Source organism: Macaca nemestrina, chromosome 5 (assembly GCF_043159975.1).
Source record: "Macaca nemestrina isolate mMacNem1 chromosome 5, mMacNem.hap1, whole genome shotgun sequence".
NCBI classification, from domain to species: Eukaryota; Metazoa; Chordata; class Mammalia; order Primates; family Cercopithecidae; genus Macaca; species Macaca nemestrina.
The window spans coordinates 177,322,502-177,350,408 of NC_092129.1; the positions used below are offsets into that span (position 1 = coordinate 177,322,502).

The 27,907-nt window shown below is 46.0% G+C and overlaps 2 long non-coding RNA genes across 3 annotated transcripts; one reads left to right on the top strand and one right to left on the bottom strand.

Annotated features, from left to right (window-relative positions):
- On the bottom strand, positions 1–7,273 carry LOC105487375 (uncharacterized). The gene is made up of 3 exons (XR_011624064.1): positions 6,946–7,273; positions 1,496–1,603; positions 1–74 (listed from the first exon to the last, which is right to left on the bottom strand). It is a non-coding gene; the product is annotated as an uncharacterized lncRNA (long non-coding RNA).
- Positions 70–27,907, top strand: LOC139363510 (uncharacterized). Of its 2 annotated transcripts, none has more exons than XR_011624063.1 (4): positions 70–227; positions 14,164–14,212; positions 15,473–15,531; positions 21,284–27,907. It is a non-coding gene; the product is annotated as an uncharacterized lncRNA (long non-coding RNA). The 2 variants fall into 2 exon arrangements; XR_011624062.1 differs by having other exon boundaries at positions 70–186.

Genomic DNA, 27,907 nt, shown 5'->3' on the forward strand with positions numbered 1-27,907 from the left:
GGCCTCACTTGCAGGGCTGCTGCTCAGAGACGGGGAGATGCTTGCTCCAAGGACAGCTTGTTTGTTTACTAACTCTGGGGACAGAGAGAGACAACATTAATCAAAGAATAAATGTCATTTCCCCTCCACACACACCCTGAGAAGAGCACTGCAACTGTGGCCTGTGGTTTATCTGTAACCATGTAGGTGAGTGACGTCAGTGCATTTCCACGATGGCAGACAGCAAGGTGGGCATCCTGAGGAGTGAGCTTCCGGGTGTACAGGGGGCAATCAGAATTATGGCCGGGATGCAGTGGTACCGCTCTGCCTGGAGTCCAGGAAGCTATTCTGTTATAAAGGTCTACTTTCTGGAACACCCTTGGGGCTGCAAACTAGCAAAAGTGGAGTTTGTGTGCGTCTTCCGGATCCAGTGGTCTGAGTTGGGATGTGTCAACAAGAGGGGCTGCTATTTGTCATCTTAGCCAAAGACTCAGCCAGAATCCTACTCTTTACTGGGGCTGGGAATGTGATGGTGAGAGAGAGGTAAGAGGATGAGTCTTGCACAAGCTAGACTCGTTAGTCACAGCTTTCCCAACCCTTGACGTGCCTGGTAAATTACAACTGCCCAAGTGTAGTGAGGGCTTGTCTTCGACATGGGCCCAGATCTGCTGCGGGCGGAAAGGCGAGGACCCTCGCAGCCCTACAGGAAGGTACCAGATACCCCTCTTCCTGTGTGTGAAAGCACCCGCTGCTCAGATTCAGATAAAGGCGTTTCAGCTCTAGCACACCCACAGGAGTATCTGTTCTCCCACCTTACACAATAGCACCTGACAACAGGGAACAAAACTTCAAGTGTCGTAAACTGGGCCCTGAGGGAAGGAAAAAGGTTGGCGGATACGGGAGCTACCCCTGCTCAGAAATGAAGGGGAGTGGCTGTGTATTCTTCTGAATGTATAACTCTAGTGAATTTCCAGTAATGCTGGGTGATGATGGAAGGGCACGGAAGCCTTTAAGGCTGGTAAAACCGAGCTTGCCACGCCAGGTTCTCACACGTGCTGTCATTAAGAGTCCGGGCAACCTGTTAGTGTCTAAACCTTGCCCCTTCCAGGTCCCATCTTTATCTCTGCTTTCCTCCCTTCCCTTTTTCCTTTGCTCCCTCTTCTTCTCTCTTGTTTCTTCTCCCCTTTTTAGACCTAAAAACAGTGTCTCCCTCCAGACCTTCGTTGAGTCACTGGGGCCCCCGGGCTAAGGAAATAACTGGTCCTCCATGGGGCAGAAGAGACAGGTCAGGGCCAACACTCGTGTGGCCTTGAGTCTAACGCCAGCATGACCCACTGTGCGGGTTGCTGCCTATTTTCAGTGCCTGGTTTCTCTCTCTGTAAGATGGAGATAATGGTCCTTCCTCTCCCTGCCTTCACAAGGATGATTTCAAGGACAAGCAAGATCGTGCTTAAAAGCCCGCCTAGGGGGAAGGGCACAGTGTGAGTGCTGGGCATTATCAGGATTGTTCATTTACCTTCCAGAGTCTGCTGACGTTTTTACTCGTATCTTTCTCATCTTGTGAAGCAGGTTGCATCCTAAGAGTTGTGTTTGGCTCAAGGTCACGCAAGGTTAGGTGCCTCAGCTGGATTTAAACAAAGAACAATTGAGTTCCTAATCTACGGCTCAGTCCGTTGGACCACAGTGACCTCTGGTCTCTGTACTTGGAAGCCCAGCCCTGTTGGAGGAAGTAACGTGCCTGCTCTCCAGGTGGTGTGGGAACCTGTTGTGCCGCCGCCTCCTCCCTCAGCAGCCAGGTGGAATCCAGCTCTCTCTGTGTTCCCAGCATCGCACACCTGCCTAGCACAGCCTGCCTTGCAGAGCAGGTGCTGGCCGTGAGATGCTCAGTCTGGCGAGGGGAGTCAGAGGACGCAAATCTGCTTGGGGGATTCGGAAATGATGGACAGGCCCCAAGTGTTAGGTTTCCAGGTTAATTCAAAAGTTTCTCTTCTGTGAAACTTTGAATTTCATTAGTTTGCATATGGGGCATCTAAAACAGAAATGCCGGGGAAGCAGAAATGCCAAACAAAAGTGGAAAATCCCTTCTGAGTCGGGGATGACCCCAGCTGCCGTGGCTGCACTGCGGTGGTGGTCTTCCTGGACTGCCCTGCTCTGCTTTGGACTGCAGTTCTCTGTCTTCTGAGAACTACATTTCCCAGGTCCCCTTGCTCCTGACTTCTGACTGGCCTCAGCCCAGGGGGTCAGTGAGGATAAACTGAAGGGCTAGGGGACGGGAGATCCAGGGCATTTCTCTGTCTCTCTGCGGCCTGGTCAGGGTCCCTGACACTGGTCCTCTGTGGCTAGGTGGCCCTTCCCTCCATCCTTCCAATTCCTACCAGACAGTGCAGGATTTGAGTTCGGGTAACGTCCCCTTTCCAAGCCCAGAGTGGGTAGAAACTTCTAAACTTCTTCCCGTTGTTTCTTCCTGGGTTGCCTCACTACCCCGATTTGACTTTTCAACAACTCCAACGTCTTTGTAACCAGTTCCCCACGTTCCATCCCCTCCGTTGAAGACCCAGACTGGACACTGTTTTCCCAACTGATCTGTAATTGGAATCTCTGAAGGCACCTCTGTGGTACACACGAGGAGCCTGAAACTGGGAGAAGCCCCTGGACCTGCCTGTATGAACTGCATTAGCAGTGGGACAGGACTCAGCTTTCCCAGGACCCAGCTTTTAGAGACTCCTATGGTTGTGCTTCCTTGTCGGGTGAGGGGCACTTTTTGGTTTAATCTTAAAAAATGTATAAGTGGAGTAAAAAAATTCACAATAGATAAGAGGGTGCACAATAAAACCTCAATTTTCCTCTCTCTGAGCCCTAGTTTCCCAGAATTGCAGATAAGAGATTACAGGCTTGTAATATTTAGGACTTGTCAGGCCCTGGACTGGAAGTTTTTCTCATCTTATTTTTGTTACTCACAATAACCTCATGAGATAGAAATGTTACAGGAGGGGAAACTGGGGCTCGGGGGCAGAAAGCAATTTGCCCAAGTATGTGCCTAAGCTAGGATTCGAAACCAGGTCTGCCTGAGTCCCGAGCCTGGGCTGTTCCTGCTAGATCCCAGGAGACCATATGCTGTTGTCCACTGTAATTATCAACAGTGCCCTTCACTCTCAGCCTGCTCGCTGAGTATGGGTCACATGATCATGCTGGCCATACTATGCTGTGTCTTGGTGATGGACAAGCCTTGGTGATGCAGCTTTCTTGATAGTTGAGGCCTGGCCCTCCATTCCCATAGACATCATTAGGTTCAAGGACAGCCTTCACACGTTGGTAGATAGTTCTTCCTGGCTTGTTATGGGGGGTGTGGACAGCTGCATGAGCTCTCCCTTTTCCGGGAGCCTTCTCTGACTTCCACAGCTCCCAGGACCTCCTGGTCCATGCTGCGCTGCTTACCTCTTAACTTCATGGGATTATTTGTTCTAATTTATTTTCTCTTTTAGAAACTATGGTAAAGTGCATATAACACAAAACTTTTTGGCCGGGCACGGTGGCTCACGCCTGTAATCCCAGCACTTTGGGAGGCCAAGGCGGGTGGATCACCTGAGGTCAGCAGTTAGAGACCAGCCTGGCCAACATGGCGAAACCCTGTCTTTACTAAAAATACAAAAATTAGCCGGATGTGGTGGCGGGCGCCTGTAATCCCAGCTACTTGGGAGGCTAAGGCAGGAGAACCCCTTGAACCTGGGAGGCGGAGGTTGTAGCCGACACTGCACTCCGGCCTGGGTGAGAGTCCTTCTCAGAAAAAAACAAAAAACAAAAAACAAAACACCCACTTACTATCTTAACCATTTTTAAGTGTACAGTATAGCAGTTTGTTTTTTTAGAGACAGAGTATTACTGGCTCAAGTGCGGTGGCACGCTCGTAGCTCACTGCAGCCTTGACCTCCTGCACTTAAGCGATCCTTCCACCTCAGCCTCCCGAGTTGCTGGGACTGCAGGCGTGGCACTGGCAGTTTAGCAGCATTCAGCACACTCACACTGTGGTGCCAACACCGCCACCATTCATCGCCAGAATTCTTTTCATTTTGCAAGACGAACTTTGTGCCAACTGAACAGCAATTCTCTCTTCCATTCTCCTTGCAGCGCCTGATGAGCACGCTTCTACTTTGTTTCTATGAATTTGATGACTCTAGGTATCTTCTGTAAGCAGAATCATTCAGTGTCTGTCCTTTTGTGTCTGGCTTATCTTAGCATAATGTTCTCAAGGTCCATCCATGTTGTAGTCAAAATTTTCTTCCTTTTAAGGAGTTCTTTTTTTTTTTTTTTTTGAGATAGAGTCTCACCCTGTCTCCCAGGCTGGCGTGCAATGGTGTGATCTCGGCTCACTGCAACATCCACCTCCCGGGTTCAAACGATTTTCCAGCCTCAGCCTCCCGAGTAGCTGGGACTACAGGCACCCACCACCATGCCCAGCTAATTTTTTTTTTTTTTTTAGTATTTTTAGTAGAGATAGGGTTTCACCATGTTTACCAGGCTGGTCTTGAACTTCTGACCTCATGATCTGCCCCCTCGGCCTCCCAAAGTGCTGGGATTACAGGTGTGAGCCACCACGCCCAGCCAAGGTGTTCTTTTTTTATTTTTATTTTTACTTATTTATTTATTTATTTTTTGAGATGGCGTCTCGCTCTGTTGCCCAGGCTGGAGAGAACTGGCGTGATCTTGACTCACTGCAAACTCCGTCTCCCAGGTTCACGCCATTCTCCTGCCTCAGCCTCCCGAGTGGCTGGGACTACAGGTGCCCACCACCACGTCCAGCTAATTTTTTTTTTGTATTTTTAGTAGAGATGGGGTTTCACCATGTTAGCTAGGATGGTCTTGATCTCCTGACCTCGTGATCCGCCCACCTCAGCCTCCCAAAGTGCTGGGATTGCAGGTGTGAGCCACCCTGTCCGGCCCCAACACATTCTTAATTAAGTTTTATGTTAATGCTCTAAGGGCGGGTACATCCTGTGGCTTTTGGAGTCTCACACACTGTGGCAGTGTATTTGACTGCCTAGTCAGTACTAACGAGAGGACAATGCAGACTTGACATTTTTTAGGACTTGTAGCTGCCAGAAGAGTGAGGCAAGAAGCTTACAAGTTGAGAGCCGCCCCCAGTCAGTCTGTGACCTGGTCTTTTGTGGCATCAATGCTTTCAACTACACTTGTACTTAAGTTTATGGCATAGATTAATAATTGGTTTTTTGCTCTTAATTGAAAAACAGAGGTTGCATAGTGGTGTCTCATCAGTTCCGCAGCAGTGCTTCAATCAGAGGTGCACGTGTGTGTGGAAGTGTGAGTATGTGTTTGTGTGAATCACTTTGCAGTGACAAGCTAGATGCAGGCCATGGAATTTCTGTTTCCATTTACTCTGCCTTAATAGAAGCATTGGTTTGGAGAGAATATGGACAGGCTGATTCTAAATTGGAGACCCTATCAAAAGAAGAAAAAGTCTTGAGTTTCTTTTCCCATCTTTTTATATGAAGGGTGTTTCCTTCAAAGGAGAACAGGAAAGAAGGTGCTGAATTTGAGTGTGTGAGCCCCTTTCTTGTTTAAGGCCAAGGGAGTCACCCACAGCCACGGCTGACGGTGCCAGCTCTCCTGCATGTGGCTGCTGTCCCATGGGTTTCACCCTCCTGTTTTACATTGTAGAAGTGGGGACAGAGAGACCGAATGACAGGCACATGGCCACACAGCTGATTCAAATAGGGGTGGTCTGGCTCTGTGAACGAGGTTTGTTTAGGGTCTGGTAAGGGGTTACATCTTGGAGGTATCAAGGTGTGCTTGGCTCCAATTGCATCTGCATCTAACAGGCTGGAGTTTGCTGCACACTGTGTGCTGGAGCCAGGCCTGCGCCCCGCCCCTCCCATCTTCAGACAGCAGCTTGGTTCTGGCCTTGGTCTGCTTTCCTCTCTTGCTGAGCTCCACAAGGTGGCCCAGCGTCCTCCATCTGTGGGGTCTCAGGCCTTGCGTAGCCTCATGCCCCAGGAGCTCATCTTGATGCTGGACTTTGCTCTGAGGTCAGCCTGGAGTTCTAGCTGGGCCTGGTGACCCTGAAGCTGTCCCTACCCAACACTGCTTCATCTTCTCAGAGGCCCACGGCTATAGTCAACATCAGGATCACTGCCCATTCCAGAAACTCCCCTGCATGACTGGGAAGCACACGGCCTGGGGTGGAGGAGGGGAAGATGGGGGTGGATGTCCCAGTTCATCATCCGGGTACAGTTCTCTTCTTGTTGCCTGAGCTCTTGTGTGTTACTGAAAGCCAACGGGATGCACGTGGAGTTCGAACAAATAAACAAAGAATGAACACTGGGGTAGGGCACTGTCACCTCTAGGATACCATGTTCTAAAATGTGCACATGCCCTTGGCGTGGTGTGATATGATAAGTCTGCAAAATGAGCTCTTGGTGGGAATGCATTTGGGGCCTTATCAATCAATCCCAAACAGTGTAGACACAGACGGAGATGGGCGTGGCATTGAAGCCAGAGTGTTCTAGGTACCGTGTATGTGCTGGGGTTCATGTGTAAGTTCTGTTTCCCAAGATGTTGGGAAGAAACCCTGCCTGCCTGGATCGGCTTCTGGGATGCAGCCTGGGAGCAGGCCTGGTGTGCAGGAAGCATCTGGCCGTCACGCCTGGAGCTAGTGTACCCATGAAGTAGCCCCTGGCCTGCTAGCTGGCCAGCCTGGAGCATGGAGGGGGAAGAAGCCGCAGAGGAAACTGGTGGGTGAGGCCACCACGGGTTTGCAATAGATCTCAACCTGTCGCCGTCAAGGCGGGGCCTCCCATAAACGGCCTCTTCAGCCAGAATCTGGGTTCCTTTTGAGCCTTGTACAGCACAAAATGAATCCAAGACAAGCAGACAGTCTGGTTTTACTCCTTCAGTTGATATATTTTAAACTCTCTAGTGCACATTTACATTTTTAACCGCATGCTGACTTACTGTTTGTGTGGGGAGGTCTGTGTTCTCCTAGTGCCTTGGCACGGGGAAAGGTCATCCGAGGCTGGGCTCCTTCTTGCAATCACGAAGTCTGGCTGTGGGAGAAAAGTCCTGAGTCCTTGGATAGCTGTTGTGGTACCTACCCTGAGAAGGCCCCCAGCCACTGGGCCTGGACCTGTCCTCAGCTGCCAGTTCAGTGGGTCTCGCCTGCACGCCATGCTGTCTGTCATCCGGCCAGGCTCTGACACAAGGGTCACGGGGCTGGGGGAGGCTCCTGGCCAGGTGTGGCGAGGGGCAAGCCCACACAGAAGGCAGCCCTCTGCCCGGGAGCCTGCGGGTCTCCAGGGTCTGCTTGCACAATGCTTCCTGCGTGCGTTTGCATCACAGCCTCAGCAACTGTCACGTCAGCATGTGACCTTTACAATTGTTGACAAGGAGCCACTTCTGGAGACGGCTCAGAAGGAGCTGTCCCTCTTCCCGCTACTCTCCTGCCTGCCTGCTCCACACACTGAGGCCCACCGCTGGCTTGGCATTTCATTTCATTTCATTTTTAATTTTATTTTTATTTTTTGAATTTATTTTATTCTGTTTTATTAATTTAATTTAATGTTATTTTTAAGATGGGGTCTCGCTCTGTTGCCCAGGCTGGTCATGAACTCCTGGGCTTAAGTGATGCTCCTGCCTCAGGCTCCCAAAGTGCTGGGATTACAAGTGTGAGCCACCATGCCTGGCCTATTTATTTTAGAATGTATGTTATTATTATTTGTAACCTCACTGCCTGATGCACGCTGTTAGAGAATTTGCCACTTCTCCCTCCCTGTGAAGACCCGAGATCGGCCCCCTGGGTCTTGGCCTCACTGCTGTCACCTCCAGGCATAGTTTGGCAACTGCCGCCACCAGCACACACGCATACCCTGATATTTGCTGATTCTCAATGGGGCTCAAGGAACCTCCTGCTCCCAGCTTATCTGACTTGGGGAGGAGTCAGGTGAAAGGAAAGACACAGGCACCTTGTAGAAGACCTGGCAGAAGGAGGGTGGAGGAGGGAGACATTTCCGGGCAGTCAAACACTAATAGTGCCGCTCAGCGGCTCTCAGGCCTAGAGAGGTGTGATCCCTATAATTCAAGGCAGGCCCTAGACCCACCTGGGCCGAAGGGCTGAGGGGGGGATCCTTTTCTCTCCCTCATGGCAATTGAGGCCATTCTTCCCTGGAACACACAAGTCAGAGTCGGCCAGGTAAGGGGCAGAGAGAAAGGCAAATTCCTGCACCCGGAGGAGATGTGGATGCCATGGAAACTTGGTGCCCTTGGAGGCTGCATGAAGTTGAATGTGGCACGGTGGCAAGCAGGGGAACGGGGAAGCGGGATCAAGGGAGAAGAAAATTAAGATTTTATTATGCATCCTCTTATGCATTGTGACAATTTTGTCCCACATATAGAATAATTTTTTTTTTTAACATCACACTAAAAAGGTTGCACAGCTTTTCACTGATTTCTTGCCCATAGGAAGATACAGAGATTCTCCGAGTGACTCATGGTCAGCCTCTACTCACGGGCATGGGTGCTGATTGTTTCAGTCTCTGATACCTCCCTGACTGCTTCGCAAAGCCAATTAATCACCAAGTTCTACTAGCCGTAGCTCTTAAACATCCTTTCAATACATTGATTTCTCTCTATGACCCCTTAACTGAGGAGTCAGTAAACGATGGCTTTTAGGCCTGATCTGTCTGCTGACTGGTTTGTAAATAAAGTTTTATTGGAACACAGCTATGTTCTTTCATTTGTATACCATCCATGGCTGATTTCTTTTTTGAGATGGGCTCTCACTGTTTCACCCAGGCTGGAAGGCAGTGGTGTGATCTCGGCTCACTGTAGCCTCAATCTCTCGGGTCTCATGCCATCCTCCCACTTCAGCTTCCTGAGTAGGTGGGACTACAGGCACGCGCCACCATGCCTGGCTTTTTTTTTTTTTTTTTTTTCGTATTTTTTATAGAGATGATGTCTCACCATGTTTCCCAAGCTGGTCTCAAACTCCTGGGCTCAAGTGACCCACCTGCCGCAGCCTCCCAAAGTATGATGATTACAGGCGTGAGCCACAGTGCCCAGGCCATGGCTGATTTCTTTATTGTTTTCTTTTCTTTTCGAGACAGGGTCTCACTCTGTTGCCCAGGCTGGAGTATAGTGGTACAACCACAGCTCACTGCAGCCTCCAACTCCTGGGCTCAAGCTGTCCTCCCACCTCAGCCTCCTGAGTAGCTGGGACTACAGGCACGCACTATCACACCTGGCTAGTGTTTAATTTTTTTGTAGAGATGGGGTCTTGCTCTGTTGCCCAGGCTGGTCTCAAACTCCTGGGCTCAAGTGATCCTCTCACCTCAGCCTCCCAAATTGCTGGGATTACAGGCCTATGACACTGCTCCAGCCCATGGCTTCTTTCTTGCTAAAAAGACAGAGCCGAACATGCCCCAGACATTTGTTACCTGGCCCTTTACAGAAAATATTTGCTGACTCCTGCCCTCATTCATCCGTTAACCTCTTTTGGTGGAGTGAGTGAAGCATCTTTCTAACTGATGTCTATGTCTCCAGTCTTGTTCTCCTCCCATCCATTTTTCTCACTCTGCCCTTTGTAAAGGGAAAATCTGGTTATGATGCTTGGCTGCTCGCTCCACTGCCTCCTTCTGCTCTCTTGATGGATTCCAAACACCTTCTCACGGTCTGCAGGTTTCTTCCACTCAGCCCCAGCCCTCCTTTTGCCACTGTGCCACGTTCAGCTATGTGCAGCTTCCAGGCACTGAGTTCCCATGGCACCTAGGTCTCCCTGCAGGTGTAGCCATTGGTGTGTGCTGCTTCGTCTTCCTGGAACTACCTTTCTGTCTGCTCCTTACCTGGCCAACTCTGACTCATTCTCATTTCTCTCGGGAAAGCCTCTTGACTTCCCGAGGCTGGGCTAGGAGGCTTCTCTGTGTACTTCCAAGGTGATGGATTCTTCTTCCGTTACAGGACATATCGGGTTACATTGAAAAATTCATTTGCTTCCTTCCTTCTTTCCTTCCTTCCTCTCTTCCTCCCTCTTTTATATATTATATTAGTCACTAATTGCTCTAAATACAACGAAACAAAACAAAACTAAAATAATCCAAAGCTCCCTGCTGCTCTCAGAGGCTTGCACGCTGGTGGGCAGAGATAGAAATTAAGCAAGATTAGGAAGTAGACTAGAGAATATTAGAGAAGAAGACGTCTTGAGAAGAAGAAATAAATCAGGAAGAGGATGTGAAATACTGGGGGCGTTGACATTTTAGATGGGGTGGCTAGACAAGGCCTCCCTGAGAAGACCTCTTCTGGGGAAAGACTTGCAGGATGGGAGGGAGTGAGCCATCTAACTATTTGGGGAAGAGCTTCTCGAGGTAGGGAATGTTGTGGCATCTAAAGGTACGGTACGAAGTCCTGAAGGCAGGAGAAATGAGGCCAGTGTGGCTAGAGAGGAAAAAAGGAGGAAAAGAGCAGGAGGACGGAAAAATGCTGTGGGGTGGCCAGGTCCTATAGGCCTATGGGAAGGACTTTGACCTTTACTCTGAGGAACGTGGGAGCCATTGTAGGGTATTGGGCAGAAGAGTGACATAACCTGTCTGGAGCTTGCCACAGAGTCCTTTTGTCTGCAGTTGTACTCTCTGTTAGACAGACAAGCTCCTTGAGGGGAAGCATTGTGTCTTATTTGCCTTTATTCTCAGGACATAACACATCTAGCTTGTAGAAGACCTCAATATATGTTTAACAAATGAACAATGAATGAATGAAAGAATGAATAAATGCATGAATGACTGCTATCTCCCAACTGCCAGATCCTGGCTCCTAAGGGCTCTGAGAATCTTCTCCCTGTGGAAGGAAAGCTCTGGTAGAAGATGTTGCCAACATCTAAGGCCTCGGGGTTCTTAGCTGCTTGCTTGGATGTCGCTAGGGCAGCAACATACATCCAAACCAGTTTCACTGTTGCCACAGAGCGACTGCTTAATGAATCAATTTCACCCGGAGGGAGGATTTCGGGGTTGACCCTGTCCTTCACAAGCTTCTGCTGGAGGAAGTCATAGGGTTATTACCAAACTTGCAGATGGAGGTAGGAGGAACAGAGGGTTTGTTGACGGATGGACTCAGGATTTACAGCTATCTTTATAGGTTTGAGCCTATAAAGAGGCCCCATCAACTGAAGAAGGTAAGATAGGGAGATGTCAGCCTCTGCATCGGAGCCCCAAATCAGCAGTAAAAACGGCCACTGGGGGGATTTATAGCTTTGGTAGGTGTCAAACACTCGGAGTTAAAAGTGTGAAGCAACTGTCAAAAGTCTCAAAGCTCGCTGAGAAGCCACTGTAGATGTAGATGAATAGATGAGTCGTATCTGAGAGCTGTAAGCTGCCTCTGATTGTGTAAAGCCACTCCCAGGGTTCCAGGTAGGACACCTCCAGTGAACTGTGAGCACACTGGGAGGATGACAGGGAGGGGTATTTGAGAGCACAGTGGGTGGTTAGTTTGGAGAAGAGGAGTCTGGGGGTGGGACTTGATGACTGTCTCCAAATATTATTAGTTCTGAATTATTAGGTCTGAGAGAACTTAGGTTTGAGAGTTAATGTGAATGGCATCAAGGGGCTGAAATAAGACCAACTGGAGATCAGCTCAACTGATGGAAGCACTGTCCAGACATCAGATGGGTTGCTTGAAGCCTCTCTCTCTTTTTAGTAGGGAGGGGAGGACGATAGGTAGGGAGGAATGCTGTGGAATTGACTTAAGCATCAGATAAGAACTTTGACTAGAGTTCTTCAAAATGCCTTTTCACACTGGGGTTCCATGAATGCATCTCCTCTATTACTGTGTGGCCGACTGTGCTAGTTACTCCTTAATATCCATTCTTCACTGCTTCCTCAGTAATGATAACCCACATTTTTAGAATGCTTTTCAAGAGCAAGGGCTTCTTTCCTCGGTCTCGCTTGGAACTAGGCGTGGTCAAGGGGAAAACTACGGCTAATGGACTAAAAGTAGAAGTATCATGTTCAACTTCTGGGAAGTAGTATCAAAGAAAGTGGGTGTGTCCTTGTGTCTCTTTCCTAATTGCTGCAGGCTAGAATGTGGATGTGGTAGCTGGAGCTCAGCAGCCATTTTGGGCCATGAGGTAGAAGCTCTGTGTTGATAAGAAGCCTGGGTTCCTGATGATCTTGGCCAGTATTGCAGCCATGGACTGCTGACCTTTACTATTTATTTATGTGAAAGCTATATAAACTTACTTTTTTTTTTTTTTTGAGATGGAGTCTCACTCTGTCACTCAGGCTGGAGTGCAGTGGCATGATCTCGGCTCATTGCAACCTCTGCCTCCTGGGCTCAAGCGATTCTCCTGCCTCAGCCTCCCAAGTAGCTAGGACTACAGGTGCACACCACCACGCCCAACTAATTTTTGTATTTTTAGTAGAGACGCGGTTTCACTGTGTTGGCCAGGCTGGTCTCGAACTTCTGACCTTGTGATCTGCCCACCTTGGCCTCCCAAAGTGCTGGAATTACAAGCGTGAGCCACCATGCCTGGCCACAAACTTGCATTTCTGACACACTATAGTTATTTTGGGTTTTCTGAAACTTACAAAAGAACCCATTTCTCTCTAATATACCATGGAAAGTAAATACACACACACACACACACACACACACACGAGAAGAAACAGCATCGCTTGGCTTCAAATCCCAGCTCTACTACTTACTAAGTGCTGTGTGTCTTTGGACACGTTTCTTAACATTTCTGTGCTTCAGTATCCAAACTGAGAAACTGGGAATAATAATAGTAACAACTGTGTAGTTTTTGTTTGTCTGGGTTTGTTTTTTTTTTTGAGAAGCAGATTAAATGAGAGAATAAATTTATTTAAAGACATAGAACAGTGGTCTATACATAGTAAAGATCTGATACATGTTAGCTACAATCATCATGTAGGCACCATCGATACTTTCTTTTTCTTGAGACAGACTTTCACTCTATTGCCCAGGCTGGAGTGCAGTGGCACGATCTTGGCTCACTGCAACCTCTGCTTCCTGGGTTCAAGCGATTCTCCTACCTCAGCCTTCCCAGTTGTTGGGATTACGGGCGCCCGTCACTGTGCCCAGCTAATTTTTGTATTTTTAGTCGAGACGAGGTTTCACCATGTTGGCCAGGCTGATCTCGAACTCCTGACCTCAAGTGATCCACCCACCTCGACCTCCCAAAGTGCTGGGATTACAGGCGTGAGTCACCGCGCCCCTTGGCAAACCATTTACACTTTAATTTCCTCATACTCTGCCTCTACAAAACCATAGGGTTTTACCAAATATGTTTTCCCTTATTTCGTTTTCATTTGATGACTTCCATTAACGTCCCAGAACACAAAAAGAAACCATGTACGAGTAGTCAGAATGCAGTCTATGCATAAGCAGCCAAGCTATTTTCTTAAGACAATCTGCTGTAAGGCATGGGGTTGAGGAAGGAACTGTGTCTAGAAGGATGGGCCGCTGGGGTTTGCTCTGTGTTCTGAATAACTTCCCTGTTCTGGTTATGATGTCTTAGATTGTATAGAAACATACATTTCATAGCAGTAATCAGTACCTACAGAAAGAGTACCCTCCTCTGCTTAGAGGTTGTCTTTCTGAGTTTCTTAAGAAGTCTAAGTTTGAATACCATCTGTTCATTTGTTTATTTATTGAGTTATTCATGGGGATACACAGTTGGGTAAGAAGGGGTCCAGACTCCTAAGAAGCTCACAGTTGAGTAAAGACGGCAGATGCAGCTGCATTTCCTGTGCCTCTCTGGACATGCCTCTTCTCATGTCTGACTCTCTGAGCCGTGGTTGTCAGTGGGTGATTAAGAGTTTGCCAGCAATAAAAGGTGGGGTGGTGCTTCTGGGAACTGATCCTCCAGAGGCGTCTGCACACGTATGGAAGGATGTACGTGAGCAGTTATTCATGGCAGCATCGCTTGTAGGAGCAGAAGCCTGGAGGCAACGCAGGTGTCATCTTTAGAGGACTGGGTAATCTGTGAACATCCCCACTTGAATACTATACAGCAGGGCAAAGGAGCAGGGCTGCTGACTGTGCACAGACCCGGCAAGCTTTCCAGAAAATGCTGTGAAGAGACAGAAGCAAAAAGCGTTGAGTACATATAATTGGTTATATTTTGTGTAAGAAAATATCATCTGTATCCGTATTTGCTTGTATTTTCAGAAAGACTGGAAAGATATCAGTGATCTCAGAGAACAAAGTAAGATAAAGGGTAAGTGGAATAAGTTGTTTTGTTTGTTTGTTTGTTTGAGATGGAGTCTCACTCTGTCGCCTAGGCTGGAGTGCAGTGGTGTGATCTCGGCTCACTGCAACCTCCGCCTCCTGGGTTCAAGCGATTTTCCTGCCTTAGCCTCCCGAGTAGCTGGGACTACAGGCATGCACCACCACGTCCGGCTAATTATGTTGTATTTTTAGTAGAGTTGGGGTTTCACCATGTGGGTTAGGCTGGTCTCGAACTCCTGACCTCAAATGATCCGCCCACCTCAGAATAAGGTTTTAATGTTATAATTTGATAATTATCTTATTCAACAACATATCAAATCTGAAAGAAGTCACATGAATTTGTTTTATTATTATACTTTAAGTTCTAGGGTACATGTGCACAATGTACAGGTTTGTTACATAGGTATACATGTGTGCCATGTTGGTTTGCTGCACCCATTAACTCATCATTTACATTAGGTATATCTCCCAACGGTATCCCTCCCCCAGCCCCCTACCCCCCGATAGGCTCCAGTGTGTCCTGTCTCTCTGTGTCCAAGTGTTCTCATTGTTCTATTCCCACCCGTGAATGAGAACATGCAGTGTTTGGTTTTCTGTCCTTGTGATAGTTTGCTCAGAAGGATGGTTTCCAGCTTCATCCATGTCCCTGCAAAGGACATGAACTTATCCTTTTTTATGGCTACATAGTATTCCGTGGTGTATATGTGCCACATTTTCTTAATCCAGTCTATCATTGATGGACATTTGGGTTGGTTCCAAGCCTTTGCTATTGTGTATAGTGCCACAATAAACATATGTGTGCATGTGTCTTTATAGTAGCATGATTTATAATCCTCTGGCTATATACCCAGTAATGGGATTGCTGGGTCAAATGGTATTTCTAGTTCTAGATCCTTGAATCACCACACTGTCTTCCACAATGGTTGAACTAATTTACACACTGCCACCAACAGTGTAAAAGTGTTCCTTTTTCTCCACATCCTCTCCAGCATCTGTTGTTTCCTGACTTTTTAATGATCGCCATTCTAACTGGTATGAGATGGAATCTCACTGTGGTTTTGATTTGCATTTCTCTGATGACCAGTGATAATGAACATTTTTTCAAGAAATCACATGAATCTTTAATCTGGGGCTTTAGCTAATGTATCCTGAACATTTTAGAAGTTGTGAAAAAGTTTGAGTTATGGTAAAAATGACCAGCATTAGTAAATATCAGGCTTTAACTATTTGAATGTGCTTTTCTTTGCAGCTAATGACACTGCCTAGGGATCGTAGAAGAGCTGAAAATAATGTTTTATATTTAAAAAGGTGAGGAGAGAGTCTTTTTTAGCCTTCAATAATTCTTACAAATGTTTCCCTTAATTTGCTATCATAATACTAACCCTAGTGAGTGATAATTTTTCTTTCTTCCTCCCTTCCTTTCTGCGTCTCTATCACACACACACACACACACACACACACACACACACGCACACACACACACACACACGCACACACACACACACGCACACACACACACACACACGCACACACACACACACGCACACACACACACACACACGCACACACACACACACACACACACACACACACACACAAAGTTAGGAAGAATAGGAGGTGACTTTGTGGACGAAAAGCTGTTTTTCACTTCCCTCTACCATATAACTGAATTTAGATGATTCCCAACACGAGCCAAATATACAGTTTTAATAATGGGTGTTCCTTTAACAAATAAATAAGCAAATATATAATGCCAGGGAAATCTCCAGAACACTCTGAGTTGATGGGGCTGTTGTCATCAAAGAGGGCTTCCCTTTTGTTTGCTGCCCTGGGGTTTTCCCATCATGGGATGATGAATTGGAGTCAGACATGGGAGAGCAGAAAGGGGGCCTGTCTCGTCTAAACCGGGAGACGGGCTATCGTGAAGGACCTTCTCAGTCCAGCCGCTTTAGGAACGAGTGCATGTGGAAGATGAAAAGCCGCGAGCTGATGCTCTTAAGACTAACCAAGCTGTGCCTCCTGGAAAGTCTTCAAGAACCCAAAGTTACGGGGTGCCCAGTGAGTTGGAAGATTATTAAAGAGGAATCATGAAGAGGGAAGGCATTTCTTTTTTTTCCTTTTTCTCATTTTCCCTTTTTAAGATAAAAAAAGTTCTTAAAATTTACATATATCCCTGGAGATTTTTTTTTTTTTTTTTTTTTTAATAGATGAGGACTCACTATGTCGTCCAGGCCAGCCTCAAGCTATCCTTCTGCCTTGACCTCCCTGAGTGCTGGGATTACAGGCATGAGCCACCGTGCCTGGCCTTGGCTGGCATTTCTTAATAAAGGAGAGAGCCTCACCCATGGAGGGCAGATACTTTGTCATATCCTTCTTTCCTATTTCTCCAGAGGGCCCAGGAGTGTGCCAGGCATGTGGGAGTCCTGCACAAACACACAGCAAACGGCCTTTTCTGCTTCATGGAAGTGAAGGACTTGAAGAGACCGCTAGAGTTCTTCCAGTTCACTCTCTCGTGCACTGTGAATGAAATCCAAACCCTTAAAGACAGCTGAGAGTTCATCAGAGTTTTAACAAGCAAGAGAAGGATTCCAACAGTATCACTTGTTACCCCATTTCAGAGTCTACCAGACTACAGTACAGGGATGCTTCCTTATGAGTAACTTAAGTGCCCTCGTGATTTCACTGTAGACTGAGGAGGTTGGTCCCATCACCAGCGCCCTTGACCTCCACAGGTCTGTTACATCTTTCCTCCACCCTCCCTTCCTCAGGCTGGAAAATCTTAGTTACTTTTATGTCTCAGAGGTGTAGCATATTTTTGGGAGGTGTTCTCATTTACCTTCTCTTATTATGAGCTGGGAGAATTCAAGTTTAAGAAGAAAAAGATTAAAAAAAAACTATAATCATAATATAATCATGATAAAGGCCAGGCACAGTAGCTCATTCCTGTAATCCCAGCATTTTGTGAGGCTGGGGTGGGAGGATTGCTTGAGGCCAAGAGTTCAAGGATAGCCTAGGCAACATAGTGAGACCTTGTCTCTATTTAAAAAATGGTTTTTATTAAAAAAAAAAAAATGGAAAGATGGTTACAGCTCTTTCTTTCCTTCCTTCCCTCCTTCCTTCCCTTCCCTTTCTTCCTTCCTTCCTTCCTTCCTTTCCTTCTTTCTTTCTTTCTTTCTTTCTTTCTTTCTTTCTTTCTTTCTTTCTTTCTTTCTTTCTTTCTTTCTTTCTTTCTCTCTCTCTCTCTCTCTCTTTCTTTCTTTCTTTCTTTCTTCTCGCTTTCTCGCTTTCTTGCTTTCTTTTCTTTCTTCTTTCTTTTTTGAGACGGAGTTTTGCTCTGTTGCCCAGGCTGCCTGCCTGCCTGTCTTTCTTCCTTTCCTTTCCCTTTCTTTCTTTCTTTCCTTCCTTCCTTCCTTTCTTTCTCTCTTTCTCTCTCTCTTTCTTTCTTTCTTCTTTCTTTCTCTCTCTCTTCTTTCTTTCTTTCTTCTTTCTTTCTCTCTCTCTCCTTTCTTTCTTTCTTTCTTTCTTTTCTTTTCTTTTCTTTTCTTTCTTTTTTGAGATAGAGTTTTGCTCTGTTGCCCAGGCTGCCTGCCTGCCTTTCTTTCTTCCTTTCCTTTCCTTTCCTTTCCTTTCCTTTCCTTTCCTTTCCTTTCCTTTCCTTTCCTTTCCTTTCCTTTCCTTTCCTTTCCTTTCCTTTCCTTCCTTCCTTCCTTCCTTTCTTCCTTCCTTCCTTCCTCACCCTCTTTCTTTCTTTCCTCCCTTCCTCCTTCCCTCCCTCTCTCTTTCTTTCTTTTCTTTCTTTCTTTCTTTCTTTCTTTCTTTCTTTCTTTCTTTCTTTCTTTCTTTCTTTCTTTCTTTTCTTTCCTTCTTTATTCCTTCCTTCCTTCTTTCCTTCCTTCCTTCCTTCCTTCCTTCCTTCCTTCCTTCCTTCCTTCCTTCCTTCCTTCCTTTCTTCCTTTCTTTCTTTCTTTCTTTCTCTCTCTCTCTCTCTCTTTCTTTCTTTCTTTCTTCTCGCTTTCTCGCTTTCTTGCTTTCTTTTCTTTCTTCTTTCTTTTTTGAGATGGAGTTTTGCTCTGTTGCCCAGGCTGCCTGCCTGCCTGTCTTTCTTCCTTTCCTTTCCCTTTCTTTCTTTCTTTCTTTCCTTCCTTCCTTTCTTTCTCTCTTTCTCTCTCTCTTTCTTTCTTTCTTCTTTCTTTCTCTCTCTCTCTTTCTTTCTTTCTTCTTTCTTTCTCTCTCTTCTTTCTTTCTTTCTTCTTTCTTTCTTTCTCTCTCTCTCCTTCCTTTCTTCCTTCCTTCCTTCCTTCCTTCCTTTCTTTCTTTCTTTCTTTCTTTCTTTCTTTCTTTCTTTCTTTCTTTCTTTCTTTCTTTCTTTCTTTTCTTTTCTTTTCTTTTCTTTTCTTTCTTTTTTGAGATAGAGTTTTGCTCTGTTGCCCAGGCTGCCTGCCTGCCTTTCTTTCTTCCTTTCCTTTCCTTTCCTTTCCTTTCCTTTCCTTTCCTTTCCTTTCCTTTCCTTTCCTTTCCTTTCCTTTCCTTTCCTTTCCTTTCCTTCCTTCCTTCCTTCCTTCCTTCCTTCCTTCCTCACCCTCTTTCTTTCTTTCCTCCCTTCCTCCTTCCCTCCCTTTCTCTCTCTTTCTTTCTTTCTTTCTTTCTTTCTTTCTTTCTTTCTTTCTTTCTTTCTTTCTTTCCTTCTTTATTCCTTCCTTCCTTCCTTCCTTCCTTCCTTCCTTCCTTCCTTCCTTCTCCTTCTCCTTCTCCTTCTCCTTCTTCTTCTTTCTTTTTTGAGATGGAGTTTTGCTCTGTTGCCCAGGCTAGAGTGCAGTGGTATGATCTTGGCTTACTGCAACCTCTGCCTTCCGTGTTTAAGCCATTCTCCTGCCTCAGCCTCCCAAGTAGCTAGGATCACAAAAGCGTGCCACCACACTCAGCTAATTTCTATATTTTTAGTAGAGACAGGGTTTCACTATGTTGGCCAGTCTGGTCTTGAACTCCTGACCTCAGGTGATCCACCCGCCTTGGCCTCCCAAAATGCTGGAATTACAGGTGTGAGCCACCATGCCCAGCCACAGCTCTTTCTAACTTAACATCTGTGCTAGTCATGGGAAAGTGCTGTGAATTTGTTGTTTCCTAATCTTCCCCCTCTCTCATTGAGTGATAGCTGCATAACCTAACATCAGCTCTTTCTTATCCTCCATGCCCTTGGTGGTAACTGGGCACCAGGCTGCCAAGGAGAAAGACGGCATTTCCCTCACAGCTGATTGTAGCCCCAAAGATGTCAACAGCTATGTTACATGACAGCCAGATGGAGAGCTGCTTCAAAGACAGTGCTTTTTGTCATTTCTTTGCCTCTCCCGCTAGTTGCTTGCTTTCAGTTATCTGTTGCCGTGCACCAAATCACTTCCACAATTAGTGGCTAAAATCACTACAGTTTATTACTTTTTGTGATTCTGTAGCTGGGAAATCTGGGAGGTTTCTCATGCCAGTCTCGCCTGATACCCCAGCTGCTGTTGGATCTAAGGTGGCCTCATCCACACGTCTGCCAGCGGAGTCTCCTCAGTTCTTCTCTGCGAAGTGTCTCCTCCTCCCAAAGCCACATGCACCTTATCACAACATGGCAGCCTCAGGGTTTCAAGAGCGAGAGAGAGGGAGCTTCGAGAGTGCTTAAGGACTAGGCTCTGTAATTTATACAACACCATTTCTGTCAAATTCTACTGGCCAACCTGGATTCAAGGGTGAGGAACTAGACCCCACATCTGGATGGAAGAATAGGCAGTGCCATTGACATTGCAGAGGGGTTTAGAACAAGGAGGCGTGATTCATTGGGGGACCATTATTAAAATCAATCTGCCGCACTCATTGGCTGGAATATGGACACGATGCTATTAAACAGAATTTAAGCAGCTGTCTTGGACAAGCTCTGCAGGCCTTGCGCTATGAAAATTGGAGAAACAACTTGGAAAGAGTCCCTGACATTTTGTGTAGCCTCCTTGTGAACCATGGACTGTCTGCCTCCAGTGTGCTTTCATTTGAGAGGTTGATAGATGCTTGTATTGTTTAGGCCACTGTCATTTTGGATTTTCTGTCACTTGCAGCCAAATCTATTCCTAACTTACATGCTTTCCAGTACTCACCCTCTTAAATTTTCAGCTCTGCTTAACAGCCAAGGCTACCACCACACACAGCATACTGCAGTTTCAGGCTTGGAGAGGAAGGGAGGAAGCCTAACACGTGGGAGACCCCGTCCTGTTTTGATGTCATTGCCTGTCCCATTTGGCCAGCCTGGAAAAAATAAAATGAGGAAGGTGAACAGGAGGGATGTTGCCACGGGACTGAGGAAGGTTAGGGGTTGTCACGGGCCTGCCTGAAACACTGCCTGGTCCCATATTGGTCAATGTAATCTCAGCAACGAACCCAGGGGAGAGCCCAGGAACCACAGTGGCAGGTCTAAGAATGTTCCAGGCAAACTGAAAAAGCCAAACTTGCCCATGCATAGACGCTGTGGATCAGTGGTTCATTGAATGTGGTCAAAAGTGGACCTGCTCCCTGGTATAATGATAAGCTGTGTATCTCGGATTCCATCTGGAAGCCATTTTCGGATTTGCATTGTGAAGAGACGACGTTGAGTTGGGGCTCTCTGAACTCATCTGTGTTGCATGTGCGCAAGTGTGGGTTTTAGAGACAAACAGCAGCTTTTCTCCTCCCCACTTTTTCTTCAAGTTTTATGGTTAGGTTTGGGCTTTATTTATAACTTGTCACATGGAGAAATCCAGCAGGGCACTATTCAGAGGCATCATATCATTTTACAAATTCCCCACTCATAATTAGTTTAGGCTGCTTTAAGTCTGCATTTTTTTTTCTATAATGATATAGTAGACACAAAGTGTTAACTAGAAACAGAAATATTCGCCTCTTCCTCTGTCCCACCCTTACCCCCACCTCTGCCCGCGGGGGATGCCCTAGTAGCATACCTATCCCAGTGAAGAACGAGTCTGTCTGGAGGCTTCAGCCACTCTTGGAGGCCAGGGAACCTTGAACCTTGTCTCATCTGTTTCTCTCCTCCCAACAGAATGGCCTGCAGACAACCTGGACAGATAGAAGGCATCCATCTGCATTTAAAGAAGCTCACAGACATGGCTGATTGATTCTGCGACCTTGCTTTGTCACTCATCTCTGAGTTTAGCGGCTTCACTGCCAGGGACCTTGTCCAGAGTTTCTGAGGTCTCCAACAGCCTGTGGTCTCCTGGTCACGCAGACCCTGCCGGTGGCTTCAGTGACTGGATCTTGCTGATGTTTGAACTGCCTTTAGCTGTCTGTGAAGTGCATGCTGGTGAGGCCACGGAGCAGGAAACCATGACAAACAACAGAACTACAGTCTGGTTAAAAAAGAAAATATACATATGCACATATGTATATTCTCCTACCCCAGGGGTTGAGGCTTTTTTGGCATAAATTTACATATATTTTGGCACAAATTTGCATACTAAGTTCCTAAGTCTCTACTTCCAAATAGAGTTACATGAGAACCTCTCATTTATGGCATTAACATTCGTATTGTTCCCCTTAGACCCATGTCACTGGCTCTTACTAATATACTGAGTTTCACCAGTTTGTCCTCCATTTCCTAGAATTTGTTCTAATTTTTAGGAAATGCTTACTAAATATCACTACTGTGTGTTGTGAAATCCAGCCCTGAAGGACCTCAAAAGGTCTCTTGTTAGCTGGTAGCTATTGTTAGGTATTGTCTGTAGAGACATCGGGTCTCCTGGAAACATACCATAAGCTGTCCAAAAGTATTAATTATTAACTTGGGCCTTTAATTGTATTTATATGCATTATGATATTATGTTTGTATGTAGAGAAAAGAGATTATATCTAAGCATTATAACTGTGTATAAAAAGGATTTTACCAAGAGTACTGGAAGGTGCATTATAGTTACTCTCAAATGTAATATTAGGGATTTATATTTACATATATTTGAGACAGGGTCTCGCTCTGCCCAAGCTGGAGTGCAGTGGTGTGATCTCTCAGCTCACTGCAGCCTCCACCTCCTGGGCTCAGGTGATCCTCCCACCTCAGCCTCCCAAGTAGCTGGGATTACAGGCACACTCCACCATGCCTGGCTAATTTTTTGTATTTTTCATAGAGACGGGGTTTCGCCATGTTGCCCAGGCTGATCTGAAACACCTCGGCTCAAGTGATCCTCCCACCTCGGCCTCCCAAAGTGCTAGGATTACAGGCATGAGCCACCATGCCCAACCAATATTAATCATCGGTTCAAGAACAATGTTATCAAACCTACCTGCGTAATTACATGTGAGCTGGGGCAAGCTGTGCCACTGCCCTGGAGCCTCAGTTTCTTCCTCTGGAAACTGAGGGAAACCACACCAAATCTTAGTGTTCCCCTCATCTCAGGCAGCTGACGTCACCTTTAGAATTTTTGCCATCTTCTCATGTCGTTTATACTATTCATATTTTTCTGGAATTTAAAACTTTTCAACTTAAACTGGCATGATCTACCTTAGCCTAGTCCTAAGCAAAAATCTCTGTGAAACTACGTGTTTACTGTACTCTTTTTTCTTGCATATTAAAAGAAATGCATGACTGTTAAAATTTTTTTAAGGTGCTCGTTCGTATTCACTTGAAATTCTCTCAGGTCCTGCTGCACTTTGAGAATGTGATACAAAAACCTTCAATGGTGTGCACGGGAGCTTGGTATAAGGCCCAGCCCTAGCAGTCATCAATGGTAGCTGAGGCAGAAACAGCTAGGTTCCTACCTCAACATTCTCCTTTTAACATAGTAACATGCCGACTTTCAGCTGGGCACACAATGGAAAACATTTCCCAGGATTCTTTGCAGCTAGATAGAACCATGTAACTTTGTAACATAAATGTAAACATAATATTTTGGACTATGCTTGGACTAAACAAAACATTTAGTAAAGCTGGGCATGGTGGGGTTTGCCTGTAGTCCCAGATACTCTGGAGGCTGAGGCAGGAGGATTGCTTGAACCCAAGAGTTTGAGGCTGCAGTGAGCTATGATCTATGATCACGCCACTGCACTCTAGTCTAAACAACAGTGAGACCTTGTCTCTAAAAAAAGAAAATACATTTAAAAATATATTTGGTGAGGTTTCTGAGAATCCCCCTTACGAAAGAGAAGCCATTACTTCTGCAACTTCCTCTGTTCTGCTTACTCAAACTTGAATGGGAGGGCAGCTATCTCAAACCGTAAAGATGAAGGCTGTCCTTGGTAGAACTAAGAGCCAGAAAAGGCTAAGTTCTCGAGAATCATTTGGAACTGCAACAGTGGTCCAGGACTACCCATCTCTAGACTTCTTTTACATAGGGAGAAATATACTTCTCTGTGAAGCCACTACCTTTTAGGATTTTCTGTCACTTGCAGGTGAATAGAAATCTATTGGATACAATATTGTGCACTTGGTAGGTGGGCTATCAGTGGTGAGCTGGGGCTGCCATTCAGGTTAGAACTGACTGTTAAGTTTTCATGAATTTTGCATGCTGGTGAATGTCACGTTGGTACCTTGAAATTGGCCGTGGTGGGAGTATTTACACCACAGGAATTGGCAAATGCTACATACACATCAGGGCTTTATTTCCTCCAAGAGATCTAGTTATTGACTACTTACCATTTATCATCACTTCACTGTGGGATTAAAAGATTTTATCTACTAAAGTTGGCTAATGTAGAGAGGTGATCTGACCTCTTCATTTACCCTCAATTTGTTCAAATTCGAAGTCAGGGACTACATTGGGCTTAGACTTCCATATTGTCTAGCTCTGATCTCGAATGGAGGAAGCTTGAATGCTGCTTATAGGTCTGCTGTGGACAGTGTCCAAGAGGTCAGTAGTAAAAGAGCCTGCTCGCCCCTTGCTGAGGGGATAATGATGAGGGGATGGGAAATTAGCGTTCTGACTTTGCCATCAGGTGTGAGAAGTACTGAAGCTCATATACAAATAATTAACTTGCCAACCAGTTTTTCTTTTTCCTTTTAAAAGGTGGAAGCAGATAACTTGGGAATAGATATGCCCAGGTTCAGAATTTACTGCTACAGCACAATTAATTATATTTAAACAATATATGCTGCATATTGATTAAGCGCAAATGTAAACCCCTCATATAAATTAAACTAATGAATTTAACTTTTCCATAGTTAGATCTTATTTTAATGATTCTTTTTCTTACATTTCTGTAGGTATAAAGTTGTCAGGTACAATCACTGTCAAACGGTTAACCATTTGCTTTGGTATCCTTTCTGTTCAGTTAATGTTCATGCATGGTTTCATCTCAACCCAGGGAGACAGTCCCACATTTTAGGGGATAGATTAGTGTACCTTCATGGGACAGCAGAGGCTTTGGCATAGACGAGTTGTGTTGAAACTGGTTTCTCTATGCTTGCAGCTGCCTAACTTTACAGTAACTTATTTAACTACTGTATCAGTTATCTATTGCTGCATAACAAATGATCTTAAAACTTAGTGACTTCAAACAGCTGTTTATTATTTCTCATGATTCTGGGGCTTGACTGACTGATTTTTCTGCTGGTCTTGCCTGGGCTCACTCAGGTCCCTGCATTCAGCTAGTGGCTGGGATGGAACTGTTAACCAGAGTCTTGGTTTCCTTCCACGCGCCTTTTCTTTTCTTTTCTTTTCCTTTTCTTTTTTTGAGACAGAGTCTCGCTCTGTCACCCAGGCTGGAGTGCTGTGGCACGATCTTGGCTCACTTTAACTTCCGCCTCCCAGGTTCATGCCATTCTCCTGCCTTAGCCTCCCGAGTAACTGGGACTACAGGCACCCGCCACTACGCCCAGCTAATTTTTAGTATTTTTAGCAGAGACGGGGTTTCACCGTGTTAGCCAAGATAGTCTCGATCTCCTGACCTCGTGATCCACCTGCCTCGGCCTTCCAAAGTGCTGGGATTAAAGGCGTGAGCCACCGCGCCTGGCCTTCCACGCGCCTTTTCTATGTAAATCTCGAGCTTCCTTATAGCCTGGTGGCCTCAGGATTTCAAGAGAGAGAAAGCAGAAGCTGCTGGTCTACTGAAAGCCAGAGCTCAGAAGTCCCAGAGTACTTGCTCCTGCCTCATTGTGTAGTCACAGCAAGTCAAATATTCACAGGGAGGAGAAATAGACCCCATCTCATGGTAGCAAGAGCTCTGCACATGAGAGATGAGAGGAATTTTTGGCAGCTATATTTTCCGGCAACTTAGGATAACCCCTTTGAATCTCAATGTCTTTATTTTTGAAAAGGGGAAAATACATATTTTGCAAAGTTATTGTGAAAATTCAATGAAATAATGTGTAAGAAACTACTGACATAAACCTGATACATGAAATAGGTGCTCAATACATGGCCACTCCCCCTTCCTCCCCTTTCTTTGGGTGCTACTCAGATGTGGCCGCCTGCTGGGCTTCTACCCTGCAACTGGTCTCCACCTCCCAGGCACACACATGCCCAAGACCTTGTGGAGGTCTCAGAGGTCTAAAGATGGGGACGGATGATGTGAATTCTGAATATCACAGCTAGAGGCTGTACGCTTGTTTGGGGTCCTTGATGATGGGGCAGATACAAGGAGGGGCACAGGAGAGAATATTAAGAGTGGGGTCTAGGAGCCCCGTGTGAATGGGTGCCCAGCATATGCGGGAAACAGAGGCAGTCACTGTTCTGCCTGGAACCTGCCTGAGAACCTTCTGCTGCCTTCTGATCTTAAAGAAGTAAAAGAAAATTCACCATGGCTCTCAGCAGGTGTGTGGCAGCGGGAGAAGAAAGACAGAGAGAGAGACGTTTCCCTCAGGGGATATTGAGCAATGTCTGGAGACATATTTGGTCATGACAACTTCGGTTATCACAACAGGGGTAGGGTTGCATCTAGTGGGTAAGACTAGGGGTGCTGCCACACACCCCACAGTGCCCAGGACAACCCCCATCATAAAGATTCATCTAGACTGAGGTGGAGAAACTCTTCCTTAGAGCTATCCTGATTTCTGCTGGAGAAAGAGAAGGTGCCCTGCCCATTCTCCACCCACCATTAGATGAGGGGTCCCTGACAGTTGGAAAACTCCTTTAACATTAGACAGGTATGGTGGTGTGTGCCTGTAATCCCAGCTACTTGGGAGGTTGAGGCAGGAGGATTGCTCGAGCCCAGGAGTTCAGGACCAGCCTGGGCAATGTAGTGAGACCCCATCTCTACCAAAAATTACAAAAATTAGCTGGGTTTAGGTCTACATGCCTGTAGTCCCAGTTATTCAGGAGGCTGAGGCCAGTGTATTGCTTGAGCCCAGGAGGTTGAGGCTGCAGTGAGCTGTGATTGCGCCACTGCACTCCAGCCTGGGCAACAGAGGGACACCCTATCTCAAAAAATATAAAAATAAAAAACTTTAACGAGATATAATTTTTTTCATACTCTAATTAATAGAGTTAAAATTCTATTCACGGAGTTCCATAGTGTGGGCCTCTGCATGCGTTACGGTCAAAGGAGCTAGAAAGATAGAGGGAGGATGCTTCTGGTTGGCACGGACTAAGTTATAACAAGAGTTTAGCAGAGTTAATATCTATCAAGTCCTCACTGCATCTCAGGCCCTGGGCTGAACACACCAGGCATGTTTCTGATGTCAGCGGCCTGGTGGCCAAAGTTTTGTAGCTCACAGGCCACACTCCACTAGAATATTTAAGTACTAATTACTTACCTGGTGGGTGGGAACACCTTCCCTGGGTGCACTGTCTACCATTTACATAGAATATTGGGATGGGGTGGGGCTTACGTGTCTTCTTGTCATTTATTTATTTTTAACACCTTTATTGAGATATAATTCACATACCATTCGATTCCGTAATTTAAACTGTACAATTCAATGGTTATTAGCATAATCACAGAGTTGTGTAACTGTCATTACAGTTGACTTTAGAGCATCTTCATCACCCTAAAAAGAAATTCCAGTATGATTTCAACTTTATGGCATTCTGGAAAAGGCAAAACTCCGCAGTGTAAGGGTTGGTGGTGCTTGCCAGGGGTTGGCGGGAGGGAGGGATGATGACACACAGTACAGGGCTTTTTAGGGGGTGAAACATCTGTGCATGACATCACGGTGCTGGATCCATGTCATGACATACGTGTCAGAGCCCACAGAATGAACCGCACCAAGAGTACACCCTGATGTCAATGATGAGCTGTGGTGCTGAAGATGGGCAATGTAGGTCCATCGACTGTAACAAATGGACCACTGTGCTGGGGGATGCTGATTATGGGGAAGGCTCTGTGGGGCGGGGGACAGCGGATATCTCTGTACCTTCCTCTCGGTTTCTCTGTGAGCCAAAAGCTGCTCTGAAAAACGGTCTTTAAAAAGAAGAGAGATCCCATGCCTATGAGCAGCCACTCCTGTTCCCTCCTCCCCCAGCCCCAGCAACCACTAATTACTTTCTGTCTCTGTGGATTTGCCTATTCTGGGCACTCCATGTACATGGAATAATATGCTGTGTAGTATTTTGTGGCTGGTTTCTTTCACTTAATGTTTTCAAGGCTCATCCATGTTATGACATGTCTCCAAACATCATTACTTTTTTCGTCTTCTTTTTCTTTTCTTGCCAAATATAGTTCATTATATTTGATTGATCCATACAGCAGTGGATAAACACTTGGGTTGTTTTCACTTTTTGGCTGTTACGAATGAATA